Genomic DNA, 5689 nt, shown 5'->3' on the forward strand with positions numbered 1-5689 from the left:
GTGCTCTGGCAGTTAGCAAGCTGGCTTGCCCAGGAGATGTGGGAGTTTGGAGGAAGCTATGAGAATAGGTTTGCTGAGGACATGTCTCAGGGCAGTAATCGAAATGATTAAGGAGCAGAGAGGAACTTTGAAGTGCAGTTTGTCAACTCTGTGCTTTGGGGGTCCAGAACTGAATTGTTTTGTGCTGTACTGAGTGTCCAACACCCTTCAGTTCACTGAAGCATCCTCAGCATTAGCAAATCTAATCTGTCTGGTGGCTGGTCATTCGGGGAGCTACCAAGAGACATGTGCATAGCAACACGCTCACATAATTCCCTAGGATTATACAAATAGGACAAAGCTGGTATTCAGCGAGCTGCAGGCTAAAAATGAAATTTGTTTTATTTATTCCCCACAACAATACCAAGAGAAGTCTCTAGGTAATTCATTCAGAAAATGCCTGTCTTATCTAATTACTCATCAACCCCGCTACACCTTTGCTTGCCCAGCGATAAGATTAAAGGAACGTGCGGGGCTCTTAGTGATTGAAGCTTGTCGGCACCTAATCACTTAGTAAATGGGCTGTGGTCAAATGATGAGGAATCATCAGTGTGCGCTTCAGTTCCCACCTCATCAGCAAGGACTTGGACAGTGAGCAGCGAGTGCCAGCTCTCACATGGCAGTAGACTCAATGCTGCAGTAGCCATGCTGTGTTAAGGGCCGTCTTTACAAGGATTCCACAGGGTTGTAGCCACCCCCAGTCTTGCTGCTAGAGCAAACAGAGTGACAACTATTTTCATTTGTAACTCATCCCTAACCATCTGTTCTGGGTTGAAAAATTTGGAAAGCAGCACCGCAGCCTGGCTGGGATCTCCTTGAACATGAACTCCTGGTTGTGTCCTAACCAAATACTTTGTGCTCTTGGGTTTGTTGACCTATTATGTGCAATTCACCCAAACTTGTCGTATTTATCCCTACCCTGTTTTTATACCCTGTTTTATGCCCAGTAGTGAAAAAGAGAAGGCTCGTCCCCTCTACACATGCTAGACACACGCTGTGCTTAGATAATAATTAAATGGGAGGTTTTTTGGTTTTTTAATCTGAAAAATATTTTCATAGTATATTTAACAAATGGCTCCCATGACTCAGGAAGTTCGTAATGGGATACAAAGTCTTTCACGGGATTTATTGTTATGTATTTGCATGGCACAATAGGTGGACGTGGGGCTATTCAAACGCAGAACATGAGAGAAGGCAGGCTTGTGAATAGAAGTATTTTAAAAAGACATTTTATGCCCCAGGACACTCACTGTTTGCAATGAATAAAGATCAAGAGTGGGGACACAGCAACAGAAAAGGGAAGAAGAGAACCCCACCCTAAATTCTGAGAAGGGGATGCTGCTCTTGGAGATGCTTACCCATTGTTTTGTTGAGACAATAGATTGTCTGTGCTGATTTGTTCTGAATATTTCATCTGTTACTGCTATCCTAAACTAGAGGGTCAAGAGCTAGATATACTGTAATTATATTAGCACTGGAACAGAGGTTAATGGTGGGGAGCTCAAGTCCTGCCCAAAAAGCTAGTAACCCAGTCTACATGGGATGTTAGTGCACAGCAAGCCGGGGTGGGAATCTGCAGCACCTTAGCTTGCCATGCAGTGGACACTGCTACAGCGCACTAAAATGTGTGTAGTGTGCTGTGACGGACTGCTGTGTGAAGCAGGAGCATGCTGTGTTGTCATCATCTGATGGCTGTCCAGTGGCTTGTGTGAAATAATTTTGGGGCTCACGGTCCCACTTCATACAGCCCAGTTGTGCTGCAGTTGGAATCAGGGGAGCAGGATGGAGCCCCTACTGGACACTACACACGTCACAAAACCAGGCATTGCAAATGGCACCAAGTCCCCTCGTTGGCAGCCTCAACAGAGAAGCCAAGGACTGAAGAAGCCATTGAAAGATAGCCCCGGAAGTGGGTGCTGCATGCCGGGGGAATGTCAACAGACTTTTCCAGCCACTGCCACTGCAGGACCTGCTCTGAGGTTGGCACAAAATAGAATGTCCTCTAGAGCTGTCAGTCCAGCACCTTTCCCCAGCATTGCAATCACATAATTTAGTTTTTTCTCTGACCTCGCCGATTTTACCATCTAGTCTCGGATGCCTGCCTCTGATTTTGGAGTACCTCACTCACCTGCATGGTGGGGTGTGCACTAGGATTGGTCTATTACTGTTCATCTTTGTCTCTTGTATAACAATCTGTGCCTAGCAGCAAAGCGGTGGTTGTAGTTTTTTCCCTAGCATCTCACAGCACCATGCTAGCCTGGGTCAAACAAAATCAGACAGCTCAAAGGAACATCAGAAAAGGCAAATCTGGGCTGGCTGTTCTTCTGATCAGGCTCCAGATACAGCAAGTCTGCTGTTTAAAATAATTGTATTTACCATTTCAAAGTTTACATCTGACATTAGCTAATATTAGAACAAAACTCCAGTCACTAGTCAGAATTTCTTCAGACATCAGAAATCAGCTGGTGTCTTGGTGATAAAGCAATATGCAAATTGCCTTGGGGTTAAAATTTAACAAATGTGCTAAACATCTACTTGATTCCCCTGCCCCAAATTAAGAATACCAAACAAGGTTATTGCCAGCTCTTTGCTAGCACTATTGATTATTATTAAGGAGACTCAGTAAATTACAGACTGAGGAGACCAGAGATTCAAAACTGTGATTGAGATGACTTGTCTTCAGTATCTATTTACTCTTGGTCATTATTCATCATCAGAGCTGATCAAAAACTTGGTTGTAAACAAAGAAAATGTCATTCTTTTGATTTTTACAGATGTGTAGGGTAAGTGGCAAAAGCACAGAGCCTTTAAAGCCAAGGGCTATTGATTCTGCCCTCAGACACAGTGATTCATTTCTCCAGTAGCTGGACTCATCCTCATGGCATGAGGGAATATGTGAATTTTCTCATTTTAAAACATTGCCTCCCTCACCTTTCAAATATGGTGTGAAAAATTAGTACAATCTGAAGAAACAGGTACAAAGTTCCCATGACAGTTTGTGGAGTTGGTTTTGAGAGGGCTCTGGTGAAGGTCCCTCTCTTGATATCAGAAGTATTATGCATGTTCAAACGGGAAATTAAGCAATAACCACTTAGCTACATGATCCCTTTCCTTCTTCGGGAAGGTATAATACTTGGGCAATACGAGCCGTTCATACATTTCCAGAATGTCCACATTTCTATGTAACAGAAACACTGACCAGTGGTTTAGCACTTGCTTCTTTAGTCTCTTGAACATCTATCTAAGGCTCTCATCAGTGCACCTCACAATTGTTAATGTCTTTACCCTGACCCACCTTTCTGAGGCAGGGCAGTGCTGTTATGCCCATTTTACTGATGGGGAACTGAGGCACAGAAAGTGACTTGTCCAGGGTCATGCAGGGAGTCTGTGGCAGAACTGGGAATTGAACTCAGCTCGCCCAAGCTACTGTGCTAGCCACTGGTCAGCCTTCCTTTCAATAACTTGTTTTCCAGCAGATATTATTTCCTCTTCCAAGTCAGGTCATTTTAAAGCTACCGTATATTCACATATGTTCAGGGCTGTTCTAAAGAGGATGGTGGACAATTGGTTTCCATGTCCACTGAGGGTAGGATAAGAAAGAATCAACTTAGTTTGCAGCAAGGGAGATTTAGGTTAACATTAGGAAAAACTTGGAATCCCAGTCACTGGAGATTTTCAAGAACAGGTGAGACAAACTTGTCAGGCATGGTCTAGGTTTACTTGGCTTGCCTCAGCAGAGGGGACTGGACTCTTGAGGTACTTCCAGCACTACATTTTTATGATTCTGTACTGAATTTGTTCTCCAAAGAATCAGAATGGGTCTCTGATCTGACTGTTACAGAGAAGGTATTTTTCTTCACTGCAGCTTGGACACTGAGGTCGGTGCCAAAGGCCTAGAATCTGGTCTTTTCTCCTGGTAACTGAGCTGTGTGGAGGAGGGAGGATGTGACAAGGACTTCGAGAGGAACGAGTGCCTCTGATTCAAACACTCTGTCCCAAGTACCTCAGTTAGACTCAGCAGCGGGAAACTTTTGTCTCAAGCTATTTCTAGAGCTTCCTTTGGCTGCACGGTGATGACAAGGGGGTGAGAGAAGTGTCTCCTAATGCAGGGGAGGAGAAGAAACAATGTTATAGGAATCCAGCTGAGGGTGGTTAAAATGCATACTGCGTCAGGCTGGCTGACCGAGTCCTCCTGCTAATAGAGGAAAGCAAAAAGTTCTTCCTCCTGTGGCGGGGTGTCCAACCCAAAAGGCCCAGGGACCACAGTCAGTACTGAGGGACAGGCTCTCTGCCCTGTCTCATGTGTCTGGCACAAAGGAAGCAGAATCCAACCTGTGGAAGAATCCCCTTGTGCAAGGACTCCTTGGCAGGCATAAGGCTGCTGTAGATGCCTCCTTTGCCTCCCTCCTCCCAGCATCGGTGCAAGGGTGGGGAGGGGGAGTGGCTGGACTATACTGTGCTTCAGCTATCCACAGCCAGTGTACAGTCCTGTGGGGGAGGGGAGCATTGCCAGCTAGCATCCACTAGAGCAGCCCCTGGTCTCTAACCTGGGCCAGGGCAGGGCTCTAATGGCTATTAGCACTCTCAGTTTCTCCTCTCTTTCCCCCTGTGGAGCTGCGTGGGGGAGGAGATCTGTCCTTTGCTAGGCTCTGCCCCAGACTGAGGCAGAGCCAGTCTGGCTCTCCTCCTGCTCTCCATGAAGCTCCCGCAGCCGGCAGCGATGCAGGTGGTAGAGCCGCTGGTACTGCTCTCCTCCCTCAGCTGGGATGCAGCAGGTGGCCAGCGCAGCATATGTGAGCAGCCACAGCAGGGAGTGGGCAGCAGGCTCTCGCTGCACTCCCAGAGCTATGCCTGGGGCTGCAGGCAGGTGGTGGGAGGTAGCGCCCCCTACCTCCTCCCTGTAGGGACAGGGCTGCTTCAAACACTTCAATATAAACGTTACCAGGCCTGGCTTAGGGATTCAACTCACCCTCAAAGGAACATTGTATTTTCAGATCAGTTGCCTTGGAGGGGCACAGCTTGGCAGACACCCCTGCTGTACTATACAGAGTTTCCATGTTATTTTCAAAACAGCTGGGATTCTCCCCCCAAAAGACTCCAATTAAATAAAAAGAGGAGAGGGGGCTAAACTCCACCGAATTACCAGCAGCTTCCCTGTTTTGTACTTATAGCTGATCTGCAGTGAACTCCACCCGCGGGCAACTGGAGGAGCTCCACAGGCCAGCTCCTCAGCTGGTGTAACTCAGTGTGGCCCCTGTGCTGGTTGACTCCAGCTCTGAGTCTGCCCCAGAAATGTGCTGCTTAGGACGCAGTTAGGACTAATTCAGAAAGAAACTCCCAGCGTGTCGTTAGATGTATTTAATGAAGGCATTTCCCAGTAACAGTTGGAATGGGTACAATGCAAGTGATTTACAGCAGAAGGTTTGTACCGTCTCCTTTCGCCAATGAACTCTCCTGGCTGTGGAATCCCTTGTCTCAGCCCCTGCAGGGTACAGTGTTTGATCCTTTGGGAAGGCGCTTTTAGGAACAGAGTGGAGGCAGTGCAGACTAGTGCCATGGGCCAGCTCCAAGAGCCACACTGCTCTCCAGGGACCATGCTGACAAGAGAGGGTCTGGGTCTTCATTAGAGCTGGTTGGGAAATAGTCTCTC

The 5689-nt window shown here is 47.0% G+C and overlaps 1 protein-coding gene across 1 annotated transcript in view; it reads left to right on the forward strand.

Moving 5' to 3' along the window:
* The window catches only part of LOC112106020 (probable E3 ubiquitin-protein ligase MID2), a 412491-nt gene that overhangs the window by 333033 nt on the left and 73769 nt on the right, over positions 1-5689 (forward strand). The gene's annotated exons all lie outside the window — the stretch shown is intronic.

Source organism: Terrapene carolina, unplaced genomic scaffold (assembly GCF_002925995.2).
Source record: "Terrapene carolina triunguis isolate 2854851 unplaced genomic scaffold, T_m_triunguis-2.0 Scaffold172, whole genome shotgun sequence".
In the NCBI taxonomy this organism is placed as follows: domain Eukaryota; kingdom Metazoa; phylum Chordata; order Testudines; family Emydidae; genus Terrapene; species Terrapene triunguis.